Source organism: Triticum aestivum, chromosome 7B (assembly GCF_018294505.1).
Source record: "Triticum aestivum cultivar Chinese Spring chromosome 7B, IWGSC CS RefSeq v2.1, whole genome shotgun sequence".
NCBI lineage: Eukaryota > Viridiplantae > Streptophyta > Magnoliopsida > Poales > Poaceae > Triticum > Triticum aestivum.
The window spans coordinates 168,090,907-168,118,364 of NC_057813.1; the positions used below are offsets into that span (position 1 = coordinate 168,090,907).

At 45.5% G+C, this 27,458-nt stretch overlaps 1 pseudogene; it reads right to left on the reverse strand.

Annotated features, from left to right (window-relative positions):
- The window catches only part of LOC123157808 (protein decapping 5-like), a 58,732-nt pseudogene extending 47,814 nt beyond the window's left edge, over window positions 1–10,918 (reverse strand).
- Between the last annotated feature and the right edge of the window lie 16,540 nt (window positions 10,919–27,458).

Sequence of the window (27,458 nt, forward strand, 5' to 3'; positions counted from 1 at the left end):
CCATTTGCTATTTTTGGTGGATGTTAACCCTGTTGTAGTTAACATTGGCTTTCCATGTACTTAAAGAGGGCTACAATGGGCCATGTTGTTGTTTGTCGTCGAGGTTAGCTGCATCTCATGGCTTATATACCATCTGTTCCTAAATATAAGTATTTTTAGAGATTCCAATATATACTACATAAGGTGCAAAATGAGTGAATCTAGATTTTAATCTAAACTATATATATAATTCTATGTACTTCTGTATGTAGTTCATATTGAAATATCTAAGAATACTTATACTTAGGAATGTAGGTAGTTGTATTTTACATCATTTGTGCAATCTCAGTTTAGCTTCTAACATTTACTGGTTGCTTGTAGGTACATATATGAGCGGTACTGATCTACGCTTCGATTCTTTTTGCGTATGGGGCAATGAGATATTCATGAACAAGGGTCAAGTGAGGAAACTAAGAAAAATTGTTATGCGAAAGAAATGGGTGATGTGAATTAAGCTCTTTATTTATACTTTGTCCAAGACAACAGTGAACTTTAGGATGATAAGTAATGTGTTATCTTTTCCCTCTGCCCACAACAAGTTACTCTATTAGACCTCGGTATTTGAAATTTTTCTCTTTTCAGTCGTTTCTGAAACTATTTACTTATAATTACTTTGCAAACTACATGACCGGAGTGGAGGCAATTAAGGTTAAAGTATATAATTCATGCTACCATGATAATGCTCTAGAAGTCTTCTTGAAGACGGTGAAGGATGGGCGGGCGATCGTCACAAGGGGTTGGACAAAAGTTGTTCGTGTCTATGGCATGCAGGAAGGTATATTATGGGCATTCCGCTTCTTCAACACCATCGACAGTCAAAATGATTTACACTTGTCTCTTCACCTTTACCGCCTCTAAATGTTGTGGTTCATCATAGTTAATTGTTGTCTAATCATGTAATTACTGAACATATTGTATTGACAATTTTATTTATGGATTCGTTGTTGAACCATTGTGTTGAGAAATTGAATTCCACGTTCCATATTTCAAAATTCTCAATTCGAATAATAATTACAGGGAAAAATAAAATTATACAAGAGCAAATAAAATAATATGCACATGGTTAAAAAGAAAACAACGCGTGCGGTAAAAAATAGAGAGCAGACGGTTCTTTGACGTGAAACGTTTGTGATGCCCGACAAACGTACACACGGCTTTATCTCATATGCGTGTGCAATTCATGGTAATAAGGCAAACATTTCAAACCAGTGTGCATGTGTGATAGGAATACCAATCACACACATTTATAAAAATGGACACGTTGGCGTTAGTAGAGGCACCGCACACATTTTACATTATTGAACTATGTGCGATAACGTACCTATCGCAAACATATCGGTAGATTAAATGTTGATGTCCACCTTTTTCACATGGCTATGGTGGCGTAATCGTTTGGGATGTCTCTCGGATCAGAAACGTAATGCCGAGATGTAACTTGTGGGACTAGGGCGGCTTCTCATACGTTTATTTTATGGCGATCATCATTAGCCGCTCGCCTATCCCAACAGTTTCTGGGTCATGTGGGAAGGACCTCCTATCGCAGTCACTCACTTGGCGACGGTTCCAAATGCCGTCGCGGAAAGGGATTAAAAACATTTTGTATAGCACCTTACGGTACCAGTGAATGCTCAAATTTAATAAAATACTCCCTCCGTCTGGAATTAGTTAACGCTCAAACAGATGTATCTAGACGTATATTAGTGTGGATATAGCTGTTGGAGTGTCAACTAATTCTGGACAGATGATAGGTACATAATAGGAGCTAAAACAAATGTATCTAGATGTATTTCAGTGCTAGATACATCTGTTTGAGCGTCAACTAATTCTGGATAGAGGAAGTACCACGTAGCTAAGATTTATAAACCTATAACTAATCAACTTCCCATTTTGGTTGTGCCAAACTTGGGATTGCAAAATAAATAAGTTGCTTTCCAACATTTCCCAGAAACCTTTTTGAACGTGGTCTGAGGAAAGCATGTGGTGAAATTCCAAATTCTACCATGTCAAGCCAGAAAAAAATAGATGTGCAATGTTAATAACAACTTACAGATATAGCTACAAACTATACAAGTACTGAACTTAATTTGATTACCACTTCAATTCTCACAGCAGACATGGAAAGAAATTGTACTACTGTATCTGATTTCCATCAATCATTTTTTTTTGAAACAGAGGCAAAAGATTTGCCTCATTCATTAATTAAGAAGGAGAGTTTTGAGTACATAAGAACCGGCTTTACAACATAGCCCATCAACATAAGGTGCAAACGAATTACTCTCGCGGCATGATGATACTCGTATGTCTAGCCCCCGCGGTGACCCACGTCTTGGCCTCCTCCTAGATGAGTTTTAGAATGGAGTGTGGCGGCTTCGATTTCTTCCAGAAGACTCTAGCATTTTTCTCATTCCAGATGACCCAAGATACAAGCAGGGTAAGTGAGGCCTTGGCCTTCCTGTTTGTTGTATTTGGTTTGGACATGCTTGTCCACCAGCACTTGATGTTGCATTCCGTCCCCCACCTATTCATCTCCAGCGCCCCAAGTCCAAACCATGCTTTGACCATTCTCCAAATACACAGGGTAAACCAACATTTAAAGAAGAGGTGACCGGATGTCTCGTTGGCCCTCCTGCAAAGGGTGCACAGGCCAAAATTCTCCCAACCCCTCTTGTGCAGCCTATCCGCAGTCAATATCCTGTTTTGGATGGCCAACCATGAGAAGAACTTGACTTTCGGAGGCGCCCAAACCTTCCAGATGGTCTTGTTCATGACTGTGGAGGTGGAGCCCAAGAATTGTGCCCTATAAGCAAAGACTGCTGAGTATTCTCCATTTGCCTCGAATTTCCAATTGATGTCGTCTTAAACGTCCATTTGTAATTGTATGCCTAGAAGCCGCACCCAGAGGTCAACAAACTGGACAATGTGCCCCACAATGAGGTCGGTGTAAGGGTTGATCTTGTGCACCCAAGCCTTGTCGCGCATGGCCTCCCTCATGCACAATTTTTTGCGCTTGCAAGCTGCAAAAATGAGTGGGGCAATATCCTTTGGCCTTTTCCCTCCTAACAATGGCGCTTCCTAGAAAGGTGGATTTCCTCCGTTGCCCAAGGTGATGACTGTAGATGCATAGAAAAGGTTCATATCCACCTCGGACCATGGGTTTCCCAGGCCATCCAACAACTTAGACGGGTCCTTCCATGCCATCCAGGGCCATCTCAGCCTGAGAGCTCTCCCAAATTTCCCCAAGTGGAGTATGCCAAGCCCACTGAGCTATGTAGGGCGGCAGACTGTCTCCCAATTGACCTTGCATTTGGCTCCTGTAGTTGTGTCGCTAGCTGACCACAAAAATGCCCGCTCAATCTTGTTGATGCTTTGCAGCACACCAGGGGGGGGACTGTGAGTGGGGTGATGTGGTAGATAACTTGTGAGGTGAGGACCAATTTCACCAAGGCCGCCCGCCTGATCGTGGTAATGTTCCACCACTGCCAGGGGGCAACCTCGCCGCAACCTTATCCTCAAGGTGTTGAAAGTAACCCTTTTGAGCTGCCAGATCGAAAGGGAAAGGCCCAGGTACTTCATAGGAACGGACGTCCACATAGCAGGAAGGGTGCCCAAAATGTCATCCAGGTTCATGTGACCGCACCGAATAGCAAGAACAGAGCTTTTTTGAAAGTTGGTTGACAGCCCGGTGACCTTGCTGAAATATTTGAGGATGGCAGCAAGGTTATGGACATCCTCCCGCGTCGGTGAGATGAAAATCTCTGCGTCATCAGCATATAGGGAGGTCCGAACATGTGATTCCCTCCCTTGAAGCTTGTGTAGGAGGTTGTGGTTCGTCGCGACATCGAGGATCTGCTGCAGTGTGTCAATTGTGATGACGAAAAATAGGGGAGAGAGAGGGTCTCCCTGCCTAAGTCCACAACCATGGAGGATCGGGGGGCCGACAATACCGTTGAGAAGAACGCGTGACAATGAGGTGCAGAAAAGGGCAGCAATCCAATCCCGAAAGTGGTTCAGAAAGCCCAAGCGACGGAGCAGGTCCAAGATATATTCCCATCGCACCGAGTCGAAGGCCCTTCGAATGTCCAACTTGAAAAGCAAGGATGGGGTCTTGTTTCGGTGCAGTCGTTGATGTGCAAGATTTCTGACGTACATGAAGTTGTCATGGATGCTTCTTTTTTTAATGAAAGCACTTTGCGCATTGGAGACCAAGTTGTTCATGAATGGGGCAAGACGAATAGAAAACACCTTGGCAATGATCTCGGCGATAGCATGAATGAGGCTGATGGGGCGGAAGTCCCCAATCTCTTCCGCCCCATCCTTCTTCGGGAGCAAGACAATATTTGCCGAGTTCAGCCAGTGTCGGTTGGACGTTTGTAGGTTGCTGAATTGATGAATAACTTGCATGACATCGTCCTTGAAAATGGGCTAACATTTATTGAAAAAAACGCTCGTGAAGCCATCCGGCCCCGGGGCCTTGTCTCCCGGCATGAGGTTAATGGCAGCCATGACCTCATCCTCAGTGATGGGGGCATCAATACCGGTCAGATCAACCATCCTCAGGTTGAGGTTCTCCCAGTTTAGATCCCTTTAGCGGTGTTGGCCTCCACCCAATGTCCCTACAAAGTGCTCATTTTCATCAATCATCATTATCTTTATATCACATCCTCGAAAGAGTATGTATTAATACTCCCTTTGTCCCAAAAATTTTGTCTTAGATTTGTCTAGATATGGATGTATCTAGTTACGTTTTAGTGTTAGATACATCCATATCTAGAGGAATCTAAGACGAGAATTTTGGGACGGAGGGAGTATACCTTATCACTAGCAGGAATCTGTTGGCTATCCTTCTTACAACCTTCACTTCCAAACGGACGAACTGCAATGTAGTACAACATAGAATAGTCCAGTAAAAAAATGTGAATGTGCCACATGAGGAGAATTACTTAAACTTGGTGAATTCCACATTCCAATCTCTTATTGATGTATGGACAAAATATTGTTCATATGTTGAAATTTCTTGCAGCATCCATTTCCTAATGGATCCCTCTTCTACGTAGATCACAAATATAGTTAGCTCCTATTATGTACCTATCCTAGTATGGGAGAAAGATCAAGAAGGTCGAACCTATGTCTAGAAGAGAAACTTTTGCTTCTTCAGTGCTACTAAATAGACTAGTAGAACGCCTGTGTATTGCTATGGGCTACAATGCATAAACTGAAGCAAACAAATGATTAATTTCGTCTACAAAATCAAAACTAATTTATTTCTCATATGTCCAAGTGTGTTCGAACATCAAACGGGAGTCTAGCAGGGTTCCAAAAATTCAATCGCCTTGACAGACCAGGATCCCCAAATCCAGAGACCATATGTATGGGGGGGTGTGGTTGTCCGAACAACACGTCATGTAATCCACAACATATGGGACGAACACAAAAAACCCACCCCATGACACACCATTTCCTTTTTTATGTTGAACCCTCCCTTTCCCACTCGATTTCCCGAGGTAGCCGGACATTTCTCGTTAGAGCCCTCTCCTTTAAAACTTGATGACGCTCGTGTCACCTTCTCCATGGCGACCTCACTCCTTCACACTGTACTTCTCGATGGACCGCCAAGGAGGAGTCCCCCTCCAACCGCCCCGCTCTCTACACTGACCCCCCCCCCCCCCGGTTAGGGTCGATCCGCCACCTCCAACAAGGGGTAGGTGTTGTGCGCCACCCGTGACGGACCCCAATCCAAGAATACAGATCCATTATCTCCTAAGGCATTGCCATGTTGTAACATACAATTGAATGTTGTGCATTCCACAAAAATAAGATGTTTGTTGTCGAGCACAACCCACCTTCATTATAGTGCCCTCTCTCGTTCACACTGTACATCTCCACAAACAACCAAGCAGGACTCCCCTCCCAACTGCCATGATCCCCTCTGCTCGTGTTCATGCCGATCTGCCACCCGCCCTGATCCCCTCGCCTCGTTTTTGTGTCGATCTGGCACCCACCCCACTCTCTGCCATGACCCCCTCCCCCCACTGGAATTGTGGTTTTCCGGACTATCCGCCATGTTATCACCAACATGTGTGCCCTTCAGAAAACCCCACCCCACGACACACCCTTTCCTTTTCCTGTCGGACCCTCCACTTCCCGCTTGGTTTTCCTTTATAGCAGGACATTTCTTACTAGAGCCCTCTCCTTAAAACCGGATAACGCCTAGCTCATCTCCCCATCGTAGCCTTTCTCCTTCACATCGTACTTCTCCACGGACCGCCAATGAGGACTCCCCTGTTAACCGCTCCGCTCTTCGTCTTGATCCCCTCCCACCATGTTCGATTAGATCTGCCACCCCCATCAAGGGGTGGGAGGAATGCACTACCTATGATGCCCTGCGAGCCAAGAAGGAATATCGAATGTCTCTTGAGCCATTTTAATGTTATACAGTTGAATGTCGTGGATTCCACAAAAACATGGTGTCCCTTGTTTTGCATGCAACTGATACGGCACTTTGTCCGTTATTAACTCTTAAAGTAACCAAGAAACATTTAGCCATCTATTCTAACTAAAAAATTGTAGGCCTAGTTTAACAAAATATGAAATGCTCGCTCATGCAATTTTCTGCAAATCCAACTCTAAGGAAATGCAATTTGTCATATTTTCTAAAGTAGAAAAAATATTCCACTCAGACAGCCGTAACTAAACAGAACAACCCAATCCCTATCCATATCCACATCCACATATCTTGCATCTTGTATAAGTAGGAGGCTCACATGTGTCCACATAAATTTTGACGGGACAAGTGGACATCCCATATAATCTCACGTCAATGATATATTCAGCTAAACTATTGTACCAAAACATAATATCGACACTTCAAGTGACCTACTACTGATGTTGGTTAATTGGTCGTGCATTGCAACGAGGGCATATATATTTTAGCAATCCAACATTAGTTTTTATCTCGCATAGATATTCAAAATTCTCTTGCACACCAGGCTTCCTTGGCGACTTCTGTTTTACCAGCAAATCACTCTTTTATTCCTTTATTTTTTGCATCAACGAAAACTATTTCTAAGAATGATATGTGAATGCTTATATCGACAACCATAATAAAATATCAGGAGATAAAAATTATTTAATCAATGAACTTAAGAGTGTATCCATGATGCATTTGATATTGGTTCATTTTCATAATTTTTGTCTTGTGCTATCAAACAATGATTCGTTTTCATAGATTTGGTCTTTAACGATTGATTAGAGATCATCGTGATTGATTCCTTTTCATAACGACCTTACTAAATTTGGCAAATAAAAAACAGAGTAAGTATATCAGTGGGCTAAAAACCAGTTTAAATAAAACGGTGGGATGAAAAAAAAATTGTGGGGGAGCTTTAACTGGAATGGAGCTGACACAACAAACTCACATGGCGTAAAAGTATATGCCGACTATGATAGTATACCGAGCAAAACCCAGCGTATTGTTCATAGAAAAAATGAAACATAAAAAAGGAAAACAAAAGCAGAAAATAAAAACAGGCGCAAGCGTCAAATGGGTTGGCCGAATTCACTATAGTTGAGGTTTTGGTAAGATTTGATTGGATTGGAGTATGAGTAGTGAAAGACAAGGAAAGCTTGGATTTGGTAGAGATTTCTTAAAATATGATTTGAATGAGTTAATGCATGATGTTGATTTTGAAAAGTGTCGATTTGATTAATTTAATGCACATGTTAAATGGACAGGCCCAAAAGGTCGCATGTAAGACGCTCACGGGCGTAATGTAGGGTTTGCGAGGGGTTGGTGGGAGTGAGGTGAGACTACTAACTCCTTCATTAGGAGTAGAGATGTGTGGCCTTTACTGTTTGCCAACTATTCCCAAAAAGGAAAAATCTAGGAAGCAGAATATGTTGCCAAAAATTAAAGGCCTTTGCTTGCTTGTCCATAATTAATACTTAAACATATGCGCGCCCAATTTGTCGCTGGGCAAAGCAACAGAGACAATGGGGCCCTTGAACATGCATTAATCCACACTCTAAACATGGCAAAGGTTCCAAGCCCCTTTCAGCTGTACAATATCCCCAATATAAACTCTCACATAATTTGGCGTGAAGCCGTTAATGTTAATGTGTTGCTACTTGCAATTTGATTATTGTAAATGGACAAAAGGTCGCATGTAAGACACTCACGGGCGTAATATAGGGATTGTAAGGGGTTGGTGGGAGTTAGGCGAGACTACTAACTCCTTCATTGGGAGTAGAGATGTATGGCCTTTACCGTTTGCCAACCATTCCCAAAAGCTTCCTTTTTGGGAATGGTTGGCAAACAGTAAAGGCCACACATCTCTACTCCCGATGAAGAAGTTATTAGTCTCGCCTCACTCCCACCAACCCCTCGCAAACCCTATATTACGCCCGTGAGCGTCTTACATGCGACCTTTTGGGCTGGCCCATTTGACATGTGCATTAAATCAATCAAATCGACACTTTTCTAAATCAACATCATGCATTAACTCATTCAAATCATAATTTAAGAAATATCTACCAAAAGGTGCATTGCGTGAGGGTGCTGGCGGTGTTGGTATGCTCCGAGCGAAAGCTTGCCCGGTCTTGCCGGCCGGCGGTATCGGCGTCCGTGGGCGTCGTTCAACCTCCTTGGAGGTGCCCTTGTGGAGTGCCACACCCTCGGATCTTGCTCTTCAGGTGAAAGCCTAAGGCCCGGTTGGCTCGGGCGACGGCGTCGACATCGTTGCTTCCCTCTTTGGGTGTCGCCTTGAAGAGCTTCATATCCCGTTTGCACGCTTCATGGGCTGGAAGCTCGCGGCATTGCGGTCGGCTGATGCCCGTCCGGCAATGCGGATGTTTGCGCGGCTTCTTGTTTGTGGCAACGATGGCGGCTTTGAGTGGAGTCAGGTTTGCTGATGGGTCTTCGTAGTCGGTCTCTTCTGGCGTGTTCGAAGAGTCGTCGTGCCTCGCTTTGTCTTCCTGGATTCGGAGCTGCTGAGGAGAGGCCCTTGCGGTGATGATGACATGAGACGGGTGGTCGGCTCTGGCGCTAGCTCGGTGCAAGCCCAATGCTTTTCTCCTGCTATGCTCGTCAACAGAGTCGGAGCTGCCTGGTCGCCGGCGCGTATGGCTGACTGTTTGGCATCGGCCCGTGCAAGCCTGGACGCTTATTTGCGATGAGGGCTTCTTCGGTACTCGTCGATGGCGGAGTCGGAGTCGTCCTCGCGGAGGCGTGATGACGATGATGCTGGGTTGCAACCTCAACGACGCTTTTCTCCTCGGCGGCGTGTGTGCGTTCTTGTGTGGGTTGCCAGATCGCCCTTTTTGCCTTGTTTCTATGGGCTAGTTGTAACGGTTTTCGCTCGATTTTCCGATTATTAACTGGGTAATTCTCTTCGAGCTTTTTTAATGAATCGGGCCCTAAAGGACCGCGTTTCAAAAAGAAAATAGAAGACTTTCCAGCGGTAATGTGCTTGACTACTGGATCGTTGTGAACAATCATCCACCCCACATTTAAGTCAGACTCGCTGTAGAACTAAAGTAATTATGTTTTTTTTAGAGTACGCAAAATGTATATCTTAGCTTTATAGAAGATAGAAAGAGTATTTACAAGAACTTGTTGCCTCGGAGCCACGGGCGGCTAAGGCAAAGTGACACTCCACTCCTACTCCTACTACCTCACACTACTACTCACACCACATGCTGACTCCTCTTCCTCCTGGGTCCACAGATGTAGCACTTCAAAGATTTTCGTGACTAGGTCTGTAGCATTCATCCTGTTGGGAAGCCGGGCCACCCGGGAGGGTGGCGGCGGCCGCGTGCAAATCACACGGGCTAGCCCCTTCCGTTCTCCTCTTTACGTTAAGTGGGTACTTATCCATTGATCCCCTAGTCCCTATATAAAGCAATGAGGAGTCCATCATTGTAACCCCTGATAATTGATTAATAAAGCTGGTCTCCTTCATATCTCTCTGTGTAATTTACTTTCGCATGTTCGACTACTTCGACTACTTCGTCTGCGACGCTCGCCCTCGCTCCGCAACCTTGGACCGGACTTGCCGGCGGAGTTGCGGAACACGTTATCAGCACGCTTCGCTCCATCAACACTCCGTCAAGCCTGCGTAACGCCTACATCACGCAGTCTTTCATCGATCCCGCGAAGGTATAAGATCCGATCCCCACTCTTTGCAAAAATGGATTCTTCTCGTTACTACGATTCCATTTTTGGGATTAGATTATTTTTCAGATAAATCTACCTATGGTGTGGATTTCTCTCTCAAAAACTGAGCGGACGACTACGTCGCCGACCAATGTTGATGTTTTTGGATCACGAGAGACTTGTTGACTATACTATATGGGAGTCGGTACAGATCGTGATCTAGACGATCACGGTACCGCCGCAACGCACCCGCTGTGCCACGCTCCATCGCTGTTTCCGATGATAACGACGATGTTTTTTTTGACATCCAGAGGCAGATGATGATGGCCCCGTCGCTGCCGCCATGGCCCTGCTGGCTGTCCCTTCGCCGCGCTCGCGTACCTGCTGCACGCGCCGCCGTGACGCCCTGCTGGCCGCGACCCCGCTGGTCGCCGGCGCCGCCGTGCTGGACGTAGGCTTGCTGGCCGCGTCGTGGCCGTAGCCGTGGCAGCGAACCGCCCGCCGTGGCCGTAGCCGCGCCGCGTCGGGGCCGCGCCGCACCAGGGCCTTGCACATTCCTCTGTGCCGGGCTGGCCGCGTCGCGCGCCGTGCCTCCGGCCGAGCCATGCACCGTGCCTCTGTGCCATGCCGGGGCCGCGCCGGGCTGGCCGTGCCGTGCCGGGGCCGTGCCGTTCTGGCCGCGCGCCTCGCCAGGGCCGCGCCATGCCGGCCACGCTGCGCCAGGGCCATGCCGTGTCGGGGCCGCGCCGTTCTGGCCGCGCGTGCGTGCGATCCGCCGCCATGTGAGCCCACTGCCCGTCGCCGCACCCCGATGCGGGCGCTAGGGAGGAAACCCTAGCATCACTACGCGCCAGGCTGTGGGCGGCTGGGCCAGCCCGCTGGCTCCTGGGCCAGATGGGCCGTGGCCGTAAGGGTTCCTCCAGAGAAAAAAAAGGGTGGGGGCGCCGGCTATAGCGCTGCATTTTGCGTTTTAGCCCCTGGAATTTCCTATTTTTATGCTTAATTTATTCCTGCTGAAATATCTAGAAGCCCCTCGAATTGTCTGTTTTCGCTGAAAACGCGTATTTAGGCTTAAAAATGCCTCGGGAATTCAATTTTTGGGCTAGTTTTCACACACTAGATGCGCTTAACGTGCTATCTTTTGTAAGATGATATTATTGTATGATTTTACTGCTGTATATTAATTGTTTAGCACTCTTAATCATTTAGTAAGTCATATAATAGCATGTTTTAAATATTGGAACGCCTTTTTATTGAATAAGTTTATCAACATCACTTTGTGCAAAAGATTACCTGCTGTAATCTCATGATTTTTGCATAAATCGCAGATGGCCGGAATTGTCCACAAGGAGTTTCCTGAGTTGGCCTAGACAGGGCTGAAATACCTGTCATGGTCCTCAGACTACGAGATTTTTCTCTAGGGCAAAACCCTCCCGAGGGCAATCGGTAAGGGGGCCCAGCTGGTCGCCACTGATCCCAAGTTCGAAACTGAGAATGCACAGGCTATGCACTTTCTCCGTCATCACCTGTCACCTACTCTGAAAGATGAGTATATGGCTGAGCGCAGTGCTTCTGGCCTTTGGACCGCTCTTAAGCAGCGGTTTGAGCGGCTGAAGTACACTGTAAAGCCACGTGCAGAGGCAGAGTGGGTCCGTCTGAGGTTTGCGGACTTCAAGATGGTTGGGGACTACAATTCGGCTCTACACCGGTTTTGTACGACTCTTCGGTTGTGTGGTACTGAGATTACCGACTCTCAAAAGATTGAGAAACCCCTATCCACTTTCCACCCCGACGCGGTCCAGTCCTCACGAAACTACCGCCAAGGGAACTACACGAGGTATTCAGAGTTCATTGACGTCCTCCAGGTGGCGGAGGCGCAGGATGAGGTTCTCAAAAAGAACTTTGTCGCGCAACCACTTGGGGGGAGTTCTTGCCAGGAGGTGAACGCTCTCAAAGTCCGCAAGCCTCAACAGAAAAAGAGGGGCCGCATGGGCAAGAAGAAGGGCCCTCACCCTCCTGCCCCGGCTAAGCAGAACAAGCCAGGCAAGGGAGGGCAGAGGCCTCAGGACTGCTTCCGTTGTGCCTCGGTGGAGCATTTCTCCCGCCAGTGCTGCGCACCACCGGAGGTCGTTGAAGCATACAAGGCTCGGAAGGCGCGTGAGACGCACCTCGCCTTGGTTCAGGAGGGAGCACCACCGGCGCCCATGGCGGCACCCGTGATGATCGCTACGCCCCCTGCTGCGCCCATAGAGGCGACCCCCGTGGTGCCCATCGCGGCAGCTTTGGCGGTGTCTACCGACGCCCACGTCGCCATGGAGGTCGACCACATGGTCGTCTCGGCGGCGGCGCCGCCACTAGACATTGATGCTGCCTCCAAGATGATTTCTAAGGAGGATCAACTCACTAGTATGGAGATTGCGGCTGAAGTGAATGGCTTCTTCACCGAGTCCACTTAGCATACCTCTTTGGTTCTCACGATTCCGTGATTTGATACAATAAAATTGAATAAATTCGATTGTTGTAAACTCTATGAGAGCATAAATTTATTCTTTACTTTGGCGATTGGATGACATTTATTTCATTCATTTATTCCATTATTTATACATGATAGCATGTTATGTTCTGAGATGTGTGCATTTATTTTTAATGTATTTTCTTCCTCATTACATTAATTAGATGTCATATTTTAGAATGCGTGTTGCGCCCGAATGGAGGAAACGTGCCTTGCCGATAGCGCCACCACTCATACCATTTTACGAGAAACTAATTACTTTGAGTCCATTAAAAAATCTCCAGGAAGTATTATGACAATCGCCGGCTGCGGTTCTCACATAGTTGGCTCCGGACGAGCCAATATTATAGTCCCTATGGGAACAACTTTGATCATAATGATGCATTGTTGTATCCGGAGTCGACTCGTTCTCTTTTGAGCTTTAGAGACATCCACGCTAATGGTTTCCATGCTGAGACCGATGATGAAAATGGCAAGGAGTGCCTACTCATCACAAAGCGGGATGCAGGTGGCAAACATGTTATCGAAAGGCTTCCTTCGTTTGACACAGGGCTATACTACACTAAGATAGTAGCACAGCCCGTGTACACTACCCTCAAGACCGTTTTTAGAAGCTCTGAACTCTTCTGCCTCTGGCACGATAGGTTAGGCCACCCCGGACTTAGGATGATGAGAAATGTAATTAACAACTCGCATGGCCATAATGTTAACGTGAAGAACTTCCCGAATCCCGATGATTTCGTGTGCTCCGCATGCGCTAAGGGGAAGTTAGTCATTAGGCCATCACCCCTCAAGGTGAGGGATGAAATCCCCGCGTTCTTGGAACGTATCCAAGGGGACATATGCGGTCCAATTCAGCCCCTCACGGGGCCCCATTTGGTACTTCATGGTGCTCATTGATGCTTCCTCTAAATTGTCCAATGTTTGCCTGCTGTCAACACGGAACCATGCCTTTGCAAAGTTGATCCCTCAGATCATACAAATGCGGAATAATTTCCCGGATTATCGTATAAAGTATATTCTAATGGACAACGCCAGAGAATTTACTTCAAAGGTGTTCGATGATTATTGCATGGCAATGGGAATCAAAGTTGAGCACTCGGTACCACATGTTCATACACAAAATGGACTTGCCGAGGCATTGATTAAAAGAATTAAATTCATTGCCCGACCGCTCCTTCAGGGTTGTAATTTACCAACTACATGTTGGGGCCACGCGATGTTACACACGGCTAATCTCATGAACTTTCGACCGTCGGCCTACAACATCCACTCTCCTGTTCAACTTGCGCAAGGGTCGGCACCGAAAATTTCCCACCTTCGTAGGTTCGGTTACCAGGTATATGTACCAATACCACCCCCTGAGCGATCGGTGATGGGCCCGCTCCGTAAGTCGGGGATATACGTTGGTTATGAGACTGTGTCCATAATCAGGTATCTGGACCCCATGACAGGTGACTGTCACACGACTCGTTTTGCTGATTGCATTTTTGACGAGGATCTTTTCCCGACTTTAGGAGGAGAGAATCAACCCCCTTGATGCTAAAAGTCGAGAAATCATGTGGCAAGCCACGGGGATCCACGCTCATGACCCGCGCATTGCTGAGACTGAGAGAGAAGTCCAAAAGATAATCGATTTGCAGTCTTTAGCGAATCAACTGCCCGACCACTTTAGTGACTTAAAGACTGTGACAAAATTGCATGTGCACGCGCGCAATGCACCAGAAAGGGTTGAAATACCGAAGAAAAATGATGGTATACCTGCTCCCGTGCAAAGGCCTAAAAGGACGAGAAATTCGGCTTCTCAAATCCCAAGTACTCGGGGACGCCTGACGAAAAAGGATAAGAGAGATTTATCACAGCCTGTCACCAAAGTACCGCAAATTGAACCGGGGAGCCAGTCGAGACCTGGCACAAGTATGGAAAATTCAGTGCATGAAATTCCGGACTTAAACTTTCCCATAGGGGAAACACCCAGCGGAGATGTGAGCGCACACATCGGCGCGGGAAAGCTAAAGGACCTTGCTCCCATAATGGGAAATTTGGTAGAGTAAGTATTTGCGCCGGATGTGCTCCATGACGAAATGGTCATAAATTATATTTATACGGGGGAGTCCCTGAACCGAGCAACGGTGATTTTCGACATCAACTTTGCTACGAAAATTGCCTCAGTCATAGATCTTGACCCTGAGCCTAACACGCTCGCTGATTGCAAGAAAAGGTCGGATTGGAAAGATTGGCAGCAGGCAATTACTGCCGAATTATTATATATCAACAAAAGGAAGGTGTTCGGACCAGTTTGTCGAACTCCTCCCCACATTCGCCCTGTTGGCCATAGGTGGGTTTTTGTTCGAAAGAGAGATGAAAATAATAAGGTAGTACGGTACAAAGCAAGGCTCGTCGCTCAAGGGTTCACTCAACGACCAGGTGTCGATTTTGAGGAGACATATTCCCCTGTCATGGATGCAGTTACCTTTAGATACTTGATCTCGATGGCAGTAAACATGGGCTTGAAAATGAAACTAATGGATGTTGTCACTGCTTACCTGTATGGTAACTTGGATTCGAACATATATATGAAGGTTCTAGAAGGTATCCCTGTTCCGAACCATGATAGAGCGAGCAGGGGTCTATACAGTGTTCAACTTCAAAAGGCACTGTACGGACTCAGACCGTCTGGTAGAATGTGGTACAATCGCTTAAGCGATTTCCTTCATGGCAAGGGATACACGAGCAATAAAGATTGCCCATGTGTTTTCATACGACGATCCCAAGATGGATTCTGTATAATCTCGGTGTAGGTGGACGATTTAAACATAATCGGTACACCTGAGGATATTGAGGAAGCGAGTTCCTACCTGATGTCGAAATTCGAGATGAAGGATTTGGGTAAAACCAAGTTCTGTCTAGGTCTGCAACTTGAACATTCCCTTGATGGGATTCTAGTGCACCAGTCGGCCTACACCCAGAAGGTGTTGAACAAGGTGAGAGTTTTGCATACTAACTCTTGTGACAATCTTATTGATATGTTCACTAAATCATTATCGGCATCAACCTTAGAGAGGTGTGTGCGTGGAATCGGTATGATGAGACTTAGAGAGATGCAAGGTTCAGGGGGAGAAACTTCACAAACTCGTCGCTAAAATCTCAATCCTGATGATCGAGTACTCAACTTGATGGTTGAGTGGATTGTACTCTTTTTCCCTTGAGTGAGTTTTCCTGATGTTTCTCACACGAGGTTTTTGACGAGGCAATTCGTGCAATACAACAATGTATACTTTGTGCTCTTTCTCCATATATTTTTTTCCACTGGGTTTTTCGGAGTTTTGAGGCATGGATATACGTATAATTACCCAAGGGGGAGTGTTGGGAAACCGGGTCACCTGGGAGGGTGGCGGCAGCCGCGTGCAAATCGCACAGGCTAGCCCCTCCCGTTCCCCTCTTTACGTTAAATGGGTACTTATCCCTTGACCCCCTAGATGCTAGGGGAGTTGCTTGATTTTTCTAGGACAATTGCTTGGTTTTGCTAGGGCAGTTCTTGTTTTTTTGCTAGAACAACTTTGCATTTTATGTCCTTTTATAGTTGAGTTGTTTGGATTTTTGCTAGAATAGATTAGAAGTTACATTGGAGAGGGGGGGGGGGTAAGATAGTTGTCCACAAAGGTTATTCAACTTGCTAATATGTTTTTTCTGCATAAAATAGACAATCTAAGTAGTAGTTCCAGGGACATCTGCTTGTTTCTGCTACAACAGTTTCCCAGTTTTTGCGCTTCTTTGTAATTGAGTTGCTTTGATCTTCTGCTACAACATACGAGAAGGTGGATGAGAGGGGGGAGGGGGAGTAGATTTGTCCATAAAAAGGCTATTAAAGTTGCTCATATTTTTCCTCTACCTAAAGTAGATGCCAGGGGAGTTTCTTGGTTTTGCCAGTACAATTGCTTGGTTTTGCTAGGGCAGTTGCTTGTTTTTTTGCTAGAACAGTTCTGCATTTTTGTGTTTTATATTGAGTTACAAGCAAAAGGGTCGCTCAACCTGATGCTTCCCAGGGCGAAAATGGTGGATCAACAGGAGGTACCCGTAGTTTTTTTAGATTTTTTCATGAAACGATGAAGATGAAGAAGGAAGGCAACCGAAAAGGGCGAAGAGAGGTGGATAGGAAGTAATTCTAAAAAATATTGTATTATTTGCAGCACACGATGGAGGGGGTTACTCATATTCCAAAAAATACAGTATTAGTAGATTAAGTTGCATCAGAATATATATGGAGCTGCTCAGTTCACATCAACAGTTGCATAAAAATGCCTGAAGCACATTTTTATTTTTTTAATAGTTGCCCATAAATCACACTACAGTTGCCTATGTTAGATAATATATATGCATTAGTTCCACCTATATATGTTGTCTCTACTTGTTGTTTTTATGGTTCTTTTTTTTTTGCACAAGGGTTGCCTGATATTACTTCAAGGAGCTTATGGGGCAGCAACCCCTCTTTTAATGCATGGCACTAGTTGCTTCAAATTTCACAAGAGTTGTCTAAAATCATAGCAAAGTTGTTGCATGTTTTTTTACTTTTGCATAGGGGATGCATGCTACTTTTACTGCAAGGAACTCATATGGGGCAGTAGACCTTTCTTACATGCCTGATAGTAGTTGGACTCATTGGATGGTTAAAAGTGTCTAGAGAGGCCGATTCTGATATTTGGGGCGTTTTGGTGATCCACGTTGGAGTTGTCCTTATGGTAGGCGATTAAGAGGTGAAGCTAGTTAATTGGTAGTCATGGTAACCAACTTATAAGGATCCTCCATTGATAGGTGGTCATACTAGGAGGGAAAGGAGTTATTTTTATATAGCATTAAAGTTGCCTCTATAGCACACAAAGTTTCTCAGAAAAAAGTCATCGAAACCTACTCATATGGGATCTAGTTTTGAAGAACTCGTCGCGAGAAACCCAACAGTGAAAACGGATTTGAATTTTGACATTCTAATCAAAAGTTATAAGTTTTTAAAGTTTTTGATCCTCTAATAAATGCAGGTGGGATAGTTATGCGTGTGCATGCGGGTTCCTTTTTTGGTTGTCCTCGCTGACGGCGGAGAGGTCCTTTCTTATATGGGAGAGCGCTCGCTCCCACGTACGAGCGCACGGGCGCCATCGAGTCACGTCCCAAAAAATTATGGCAGACAGGGAACGATCCCTGTGCTGTTGGCTAGAAGAGATAGGCCCTCCGTACTGTGATGCTTGTGCACATGTGGTTTCTATAAATATCGTATCTATAAAACAATGAATCACGATGGTGACTTAGGAAAGAAAAACTGAATCGTTTTCTTTACTTAGGGTGGCATGCATAGTGGGTAATTTATAGCAACTTCGGGGTATTTTTTGGACGGACGATCATAAGCAATAGCCGCTTTATTATTAGGAAAAGATATAATTCCTAAAGGACCGCTGGGCCTTTTGGTTTGGGGTTCTTATCGTAGGATTTATTCCTATCTTTCACATTTCAAAGGAAGAAAAAGAAAAGCTAAGATCTAATGGAAACTTTTCCTATCCTATGAACGAAAGAAATGTCATCATTTTACCTATAGGAATCAAGATACATGTCATTTTATTTTTTGCAATTTATTTATTCATTTCTATCCTATGAAGCAAAGGAGGCCTAGGTACTCTCATACCCTCATGTAGAAAAAAGTCAATTTTTATGTTACAAAAAATTCAAAGAAAGTGTGAATGTTCATGAGACATGTGTTTATACCCCTGTTTTTGTAATCAAATGAAAATACACATTGACAAATAAAGATAAATAGGAAAATTAGTGTAACGAGAAGACAAACAAAAATACCACATTTAGACGTCTCTTTTTTGTTTCTCTATATGCTTCGAGGGTAGATTTTAAAAAATAGGGATTGTAGACACATGTCTTGTGAACATTCTTAAAAGTCTTAGAACATTCTTAAATATTGAATATATACTTTTCAAAACGGGAGCATGGAGCATCCAAGGTTGGGAGAACTAGATACTTCTTGTCATGTAGCAATAAGTTTCATGTGGGATTGGACGTGTGTACGCTTTAATAGTAAGTCCAGCTAGACATGCTAAAATGATGACCAACTTATCATCGACTACTCGCTTACTATTTCTACCCATCAAATTCTTAGTGTACTTCTACCTATTCGATCAAAATCCAGTCACCTACGGGCCCACTACCTCTCCACAATCTTGCACATAGCACATCTCACATAGGCCGTTTGCACGTGGTGTGGTGCCCCTTCTGGCGGCGACTGCACAATGTTCTTATGAGGCAAGCGTGCCAATGCGAGAGGCCAGATCCACAATATTGTGCCCGCTTCTTCAATATAGAAGTTGTGTTGCATAATCCCCCGATGCTCTCATTGGTTCAAGCCCCTTCAATCTATGAAGGAGAACCTGGTTGCTGAGTTCAGGGGGGAGAAGTTATGGTGGAAAGTTCATGTGAGCATTTAGCTTAATCAAGACATGTTGAGGATATTGCTTATCGTTGGCATCTCGGTCAGCTGGGGATTAGAGATTAATCGAAAATTAGACGATTGATCGATTTTATGATCACTTGACTATTAATCGGCCATTTTTTACAAATCCCAGGTTTCCAGCACTAAAATATGCTATATCCAACACAAAATAATATTGTACAGAAGTGTTACCTTAATTTCTTGCTTTTTGAATCCTTGTCCAATGACAAACAAAATAGGATAACTATACATATTACATAACAATGTCCACAAAACACAAATAACCATATTTCTTACACACATAGATGTAGAAATAGGCCCGTTTTATCGGTAGATTACCGATAAATCGCTTGTCAGAGCGATAAATCGGCCCAAACGATAAACGGTGATGATATGGCATAATCTTATCGGTCACCCACCACGTACCGATAAATTGGACGATAAATCGCTAAATTGGCTGATTTTTTTTGAACAATATTCATGAGAGAACCAAAGCCAGCAGCTTTTTATCTGTGCTAAAAAACGTGCTAGTAAAACATTGGTTGTTCCTAGATTGGATGAAGGAAAAGACGGGGAGCGTTGGGGAGAAGCCGCACAAGGTTGACATCCTAATAGTTGTGGTTGCAATGGGTGGGGGGAGAGCTCCTATTCTGGAGAAGGTGGAAGGAAAGCAAAAGGATTTGCGACAGACATAAACTGAGATAAAAAAAATCAAAATTAGGACTAGCATGTTCTTTGAACGTGAGCAAGCTTCAAGTCGTGCATAAGATCCTCTCAAATGGACACGAGAAAGTTGAATTTGTAGGGAAAACACTGGGAAAAATATAGAGTCGATTATCCAGACATGAATGCAAGAATCTGGGTAGAAATTGATTCATGCTTTATTTTCATGACAAGGCATCAAAGAATAAAGCACTCGAAGATGGATTCTAGACTTTCTATAAATATCTGATAGCAAATGAGGATTTTGAACCAAAGAAGAGTATAGATTAATGCGAATTTTGAATTTAAAACGATATTGATTTAGTAAGAGCCTATGGAATCCCCATAGTGGATGATGAGCAAAAAAACAAGGGATTTGGTAGGATACTATATCGGGAAGATCCTCTGTATGGATCTAGAAGACAACAAGGATGTAGTTTGGGTATTTATAGGATTAATGTATGTGGATATTACTACTAGAATGTGATTTGGTCCTATGACCGTTGATGAGGATGAAGAAGACTAGGAGATGACTAATGAGGATGGGCAGCGAAGAGGATGAAACATGCAAGAAGAAAAAGGAGAAGAGGAGAAGATTATTTCCTTCCAATATGAATATCTATTTGGCTATACTATATCTATGATAGCATTCGGTATTGAGAGAAGGCTTTCGAGAATAGAACAATGAAAGAAGGAGCTAGTCTTGTTGGCCATTTGCTAAAAGTTATTACCTACAAGGGTAGCTCAAGTGAAGAATGGAGTGTAAGCTTTGGTGACTGAGGAGACTTTTGGAGATGCAAAATTTAGCACCTCTGGGCAGAAACTATGCAGATCTAGCAATCTCTGCTAGCCTCTACACAATATCGATCCTAAGGCGCCACCTTGACACAACATATACGTGAAACATGCACACCATGTGGTGGAACAGTCGACATCGCAATACAGATAATGAAATAATTGCAACAACAAATAATATACATAAAAATTAAGAGGAGTCAAATTTAATGGATGAATAAAATAAAGGTCTTTCGACCAAGATACAACTCATACAACGGACGCGATATACCTTAGTCAGGTAAATAATATTACAGATTGCCTTAATAAGGCTTTAAAGAAAAGCAAATGGCGTTCATATCCTGCCCAGACCAACCATCTATGGGATAACCAGCTAACTTGTCCATCAATGAACCTGCTTCTTGAATTGATGTCGGATGGATTGTGGTAATCCAGGGAAAAGAGTAAATTAAGCAAGGTGAGTACTCAGTTGCACACGCGAGACTTACATCAGACCTAATCTGTTTTATGCAACATGTTTCAAGGTAAGTGGTTTAGCGGTAGAAACAATAAGCATTCTACATATACACAATACAACTTACGTCTAATTAAGATAAGAAGAGAAGGTGCATAAAAGTAAATGGGTGTGGAACATCTACTCTATCCAGCTACCTACAGCCAACATTACACTACCTTGTCTTCTCCCTTGCATCTCCCACAAGGAAGAACCCACAAACGCATTCACATGGTTGGCAAGTTTTTTTATATATTATTAAGGTTAAAGTTTTTTCTGTAATAAAGTCAATAAGATGCAAGTCATTCATAACCGCAAACACAGCCATTCAAATAGATTTATCCCTGCATGGGTGCACTACTATACCCAAACACGTTCGGTTGTTCCTTATAGGCCAGAGAAACACATCATATGCTCAAACAGGTGGGTTTGGATCGACTACCTCACTTCCCTAGCCACGTCCAAGTCTAGCAAGCCACTCGATTGAGTCGACACTCAAATCGAAAATGTGGCTGTCACATCCTAAATTTTTCTCAAATTTGGAATTTTAGAATTCAATTAGGGTCAGTTAAAGAATTCAAAAATTATTGTGATTGTTTGATCTTAGCTAGATCGAAATGGCATTGGAGTCGATAGTCATGTAAGTTGACTTGTTTGGTTTTGCCATCAGTTGCATTGCTAGCTTTGTTTGTTGCATTATCATGAGTGATATGTGTGATTGGTTGTTTGCTAGACGAGGTTAGCGGTAACTTTGTACCAAAAAACCCAGGAGAAGCCATTCACTTTTGTGTCATTGTTGATTCAAATTGAATGGAAAACCAAAGTGGCGAACTCGCCGATGACCTCAAGAACAACAATAAGAAGTTGAATAAAAATCATGGGACAAGCTCCCAAATCCATTGGATTGGATGATGAAGATGAGGAAGGTGGTACAAGCCACTGTTCCAAAGAGTAATATCTAAGTGATGGTAAACAAGTGAGAGAAGGGCAGGGCCGCGCATAACGCCGCGACGGGCAAAATGTCCGCCACATGGACGACATTTTTTCACAAAGGAGTGTAAATATGGAGGAGAGGTACAAACTCTTATTGGATGCAACAAAAGAGAGGACAAATTGAGACCAGGAGAGGGTGAACAAGAAGTTGCAACTTTAGAAGAAGAAGATACACTTGGAGAAGCATAAGGCGTATATCAAATGTGGGATCGAGAAGGAATAGACTTTTGGATCAATTGAGCTCGAGAAATAGAGGTTGCGGCTCGCTCGGGGCGCATAGGATTCGAGGATCAAGTTGGCCGACGCTACCCTCTTGGAAACGGAAGGAAATAAATGGCCTGATGCAAAGAAAAAGGAGATCAAGGCCCGCAAAGCAAGCATCGAATGATCTATTCTTGTCTCACCTATTTATGAGTTGTCGTATTTTTTTGGCATGTGTTGAATTGTGTTTCATTTTTCATTGTTGAATTATTGAATTGGTGGTGAATTTGTGCTATATGATCAATGGATACACAAGGATTTTCATGGATTTGAGGGTTTAGATATGAGGGGTGTGTTGGGGAACGTAGCATGGAGTTTCAAAAAAATTCCTATGATAACTCAAGATCTATCTAGGAGATGCATAGCAATGAGAGGGGGAGAGTGTGTCCACATACCTTCATAGACCGAAAGAGGAAGTGTTATGTTAACGCGGTTGATGTAGTCGAACATCTTCATGATCCAACCGATCTAGCACCAAACGTACGGCACCTCCGAGTTCAGCACACGTTCAGCTTGATGACGTCCCTCAAACTCTTGATCCAGCAGAAGGTTGTGGGGGAGTTTCGTCAGCACGATAGTGTGATGACGGTGTTGATGATGTAATCCGCGCAGGGCTTCGCCTAAGCACTACGATGATACTATCGGATGAGTAAATGGTGGAGGGGGGCACTGCACACGGCTACGACAATGTTGTGCCTTTGGGGTGCCCACTACCCCCGTATATAAAGGAGGGAGGAGGAGGTCGGCCACCAGGGGCGCACCAAGGGAGGGGGGAGTCCTACTAGGACTCCACTCCTAGTAGGATTTGTCCCCCCCTCTTTTTCCTTCTTACGGAGGTGGAAAGGGGGAAGGAGAGGGAGTAGGAGAATGAAAGGGGGTGGCGCCCCATTTCCCTAGTCCAATCTGGCCTCCCCCCACGTGGGGGGCGCACCAACCCCTTGTGGTCTGGTTAGCCTCCCTCCCATGGCCCATATGGCCCATATCTTCCACCGGGGGGTTCCAGTAACCCTTCCGGTAGTCCGGTTTGTACCCGATACACTCCGGAACTCTTCTGGTGTCCGAATACCACCTTCCAATATACCAGTCTTCACCTCTCGACCATTTCGAGACTCCTCGTCATGTCTGTGATCTCATCCGGGACTCCAAACAATATTCGGTCACCAAAACACATAACTCATAATACAAATCATCATCGAACGTTAAGCGTGCGGACCCTACGGGTTCGAGAACTATGTAGACATGATCGAGACACATCTCTGATCAATAACCAATAGCAGAACTTGGATGCTCATATTGGCCCCTACATATTCTACGAAGATCTTTATCGGTCAAACCGCACAACAACATACGTTGTTCCCTTTATCATCGGTATGTTACTTGCCCGAGATCCGATCGTTGGTATCTTCATACCTAGTTCAATCTCGTTACCGGCAAGTCTATTTACTCGTTCTGTAATGCTTCATCCCGCAACTAACTCATTAGTCACATTGCTTGCAAGGCTTATAGTGATGAGCATTACCGAGAGGGCCCAGAGATACCTCTCCGATACACGGAGTGACAAATCCTAATCTCGATCTATGCCAACCTAACAAACACCTTCGCGGACACCTATAGAGCATCTTTATAATCACCCAGTTACGTTGTGACGTTTGATAGCTCACGAGGTGTTCCTCCGGTATTTGGGAGTTGCATAATCTCATAGTCAGGGGAACATGTATAAGTCATGAAGAAAGCAATAGCAATAAAACTTATCGATCATTATGTTGGAAATATGCCCTAGAGGCAATAATAAAATGGTTATTATTATATTTCCTTGTTGATGATAATTGTATATTTTTCATGCTATAATTGTATTAACTTGAAACTGTAATACATGTGTGAATACATAGACCACAACATGTCCCTAGTGAGCCTCTAGTTGACTAGCTCATTGATCAATAGATGGTTATGGTTTACCGACCTTGGACATTGGATGTCACTGATAACGGGATCACATCATTAGGAGAATGATGTGATGGACAAGACCCAATCCTAAGCATAGCACAAGCTCGTGTAGTTTGTTTGCTAGAGCTTTTCTAGTGTCAAGTATCTTTCCTTAGACCATGAGATTGTGCAACTCCCGGATACCATAGGAATGCTTTGGGTGTACCAAACGTCACAACGTAACTGGGTGGCTATAAAGGTGCACTACGGGTATCTCCAAAAGTGTCTGTTGGGTTGGCACGAATCGAGACTGGGATTTATCACTCCGTATGACGGAGAGGTATCTCTGGGCCCACTCGGTAATGCATCATCATAATGAGCTCAATGTGACTAATGAGTTAGCCACGGGATCATGTGTTACATAACGAGTAAAGAGACTTGCCGTTAACGAGATTGAACAAGGTATGGGGATACCGACGATCGAATCTCGGGAAAGTAACATACCGATAGACAAAGGGAATTGTGTACGGGATTGATTGAATTCCCGACATTGTGGTTCATCCGATGAGATCATCGTGGAACATGTGGGAGCCAATATGGGCATCCAGATCCCGCTATTGGTTATTGGCTGGAGAGGTATCTCAGTCATGTATGCATGGTTCCCGAACCCGCAGGGTCTACACACTTAAGGTTCGGTGACGCTAAAGTTGTAATGGGGATAGTATGCGGTTACCGAAGGTTTCTCAGAGTCCCGGATGAGATCCCGTACATGACGAGGAACTCCGGAATGGTCCGGAGGTGAACATCGATATATTGGATGAAGGGTATTGGAGTCCGGAATTGTTCCGGGGTACCGGGTGACAACTAGCGTGTCCGAAAGGGGTTTCGGAGGCCTCGGCAAGCGTTGGGGGGCCTTATGGGCCAAGGGGAGGGGGCACATCAGCCCACTAAGGGGCTGTGCGCCCCTTCCACCCCATCTCACGTAACCTGGAGAGGTGGGGGCGCCACCCCTAGCCGGCCCTCCCGGCTTTGGGGGCAAGTTTCCTAGGGGTGGGGGCGCCCAAACCCATCTAGGGTTTCCCCTGGCCGCCGCCCCTCCTCTAGATCCATCTAGAGGGGCTGGCCCCCTCTCCCCTTCCCCCTATATATAGTGAGGGGGTGGGAGGGCAACGTCACCCCTTCCCTGGCGCAGCCCAGTGACGCCCGGATACTTAAGCTACAGTAAACCTCTGTTAATGATGCCACGTCACCACAATTACTGTTGCTAATCTCGCGTTAGTTCGAAACTGATTCAAATTCAAATTTTGAATTTAAGTCAAACAATAAAAGTTTTCAAACATTGAAATAAAAATCTTCGGTTTGTACTAAATATTACATAGATAATTATGGTGTAGAGGACACAGTTTTATAAAATGCATAAATATTTTAACTTGAATTAAAACATAAGAGAAAATAAATAAAAGAAAGAAAATACAAAAGAGAAAAACAAACAAAAAAAAGGAAACAAACCCCCGGGGCTCCGGCCCAGCAGGCCACCGGCCCAACTGGGCCACGACCTGCCAGGCCGGCCCAGCTCCCCCTTGGCCCAACCGGCCACACCTTATCCCCTCACCCCCCACAAACCCTAACCACCCACACCCCCACTCGCTCTCTCCCCCTTCCCCCGATCCAGTTCTGGATCGGGATCGGGCCAACGCCCCGCCCCCCCCCCCCCACGACGCCGGCGCCCCGTCCCCATCGCCAATCCCGTTGCTCGTCACCTCGCCATCTCATCAGAGCCGCGACCGTCGCCCTCCGCCTCGACTACCCCCCCCCCTCGCCGGACCGCTTCTACCTCGAATCCTCCTTGTCCACGGCACCGTCGCCGGAGCTACCTCGCCGGACGCCATCGCCGGTCTGCCTCCTCTTCCCCACCGGCCTGCTACCCCTACGCATGTCGTCTCCGTCTCCCTCCTCGTGCACCGCTGCCACGGTCCCTACTCCCCGCCATGAGGATCCCCCTTCCCTCCTTTCCCTCTGTCGCTGGCACCATTCGCGACGCCTCGGCCTTCTCTACCACGCGCACGCACGCTCACGGCGGTCGGGCCACGCCCTGGCCGCGCGCCTCTCTGTACGGTCATGCCCGTCGCCCCTCGCGCCGACCGCACCCCCTGGCCATGCCCCTGCGTCGCCCGAGCGTGCATCCACCTTGGCTCGGTCGTCACCCGAGCGCGCTCCGACCGCTGCGTACGCCCGTGCTCACCCCGCCCCTGTGGCTGCTCCCCGTCGCCTCGGGCTCCAGTGCCCTGCCACTCAGCCGCAACCACCTCCGCCGCTGCTCGCCGACCCACCCTGCGGTGGTCCGGCCGCACCCTCCACGGCCCCCAGGCACGCTCGCCCTCGCCTCTCATGGCGTCGGGTGCGAGCACCTGCACCAGTTCGCCGTCGCCCGCACATCCCCGGGGCTCCGTCCCGTTAGCCACAGCCGGCGCCCATCACCGCGGCCTCAACCTCCTGGGCGGGCTCCCCCGACGCCATGCGGGTTCGCCCATGCCCAGGCGCCCGTCGCCCGCTCACCCGCTGCCCGCTCACCCACTAAGGCCCTTTGGGGCCACAGACATGTGGGGCCCGGCCCCAGAACGTAAATAAGCATAAAAATAAAAATAATTAATTAATTAATTAATTAAAGAAATAATCAACTCAATCAATTTTGATTAATTAAATTAAATAGCTAATTAAATTAATTACACATTAGTTACTTAAATAACCTAATTAGTTAATTAAGTAGTCAATGACAGTGGGGCCCACCCCTAATTAAACCTGATTAGGTTAATTAATAGGTTTAGTTAAAATATGTCATTGACCAGTGGGATCCACTGGTCAGGTTGACCAGTCAACCCTTGTTGACTGCTGATGTCAGCATGACATTAGGTTGATGTCATAAATCCAATTTCGAATTAAATTAAATTCAGGAAATGAATAAAACTTTTAAAATTAATATAAAATAAATCGTAGCTCGGATGAAAATACTTTCTACATGAAAGTTGCTCGGAACGACGAGACGGATCCGGATGCGCGACCCGTTCGTCCGCCACACATCCCGAGCATAGCAAACACGCAACTTTCC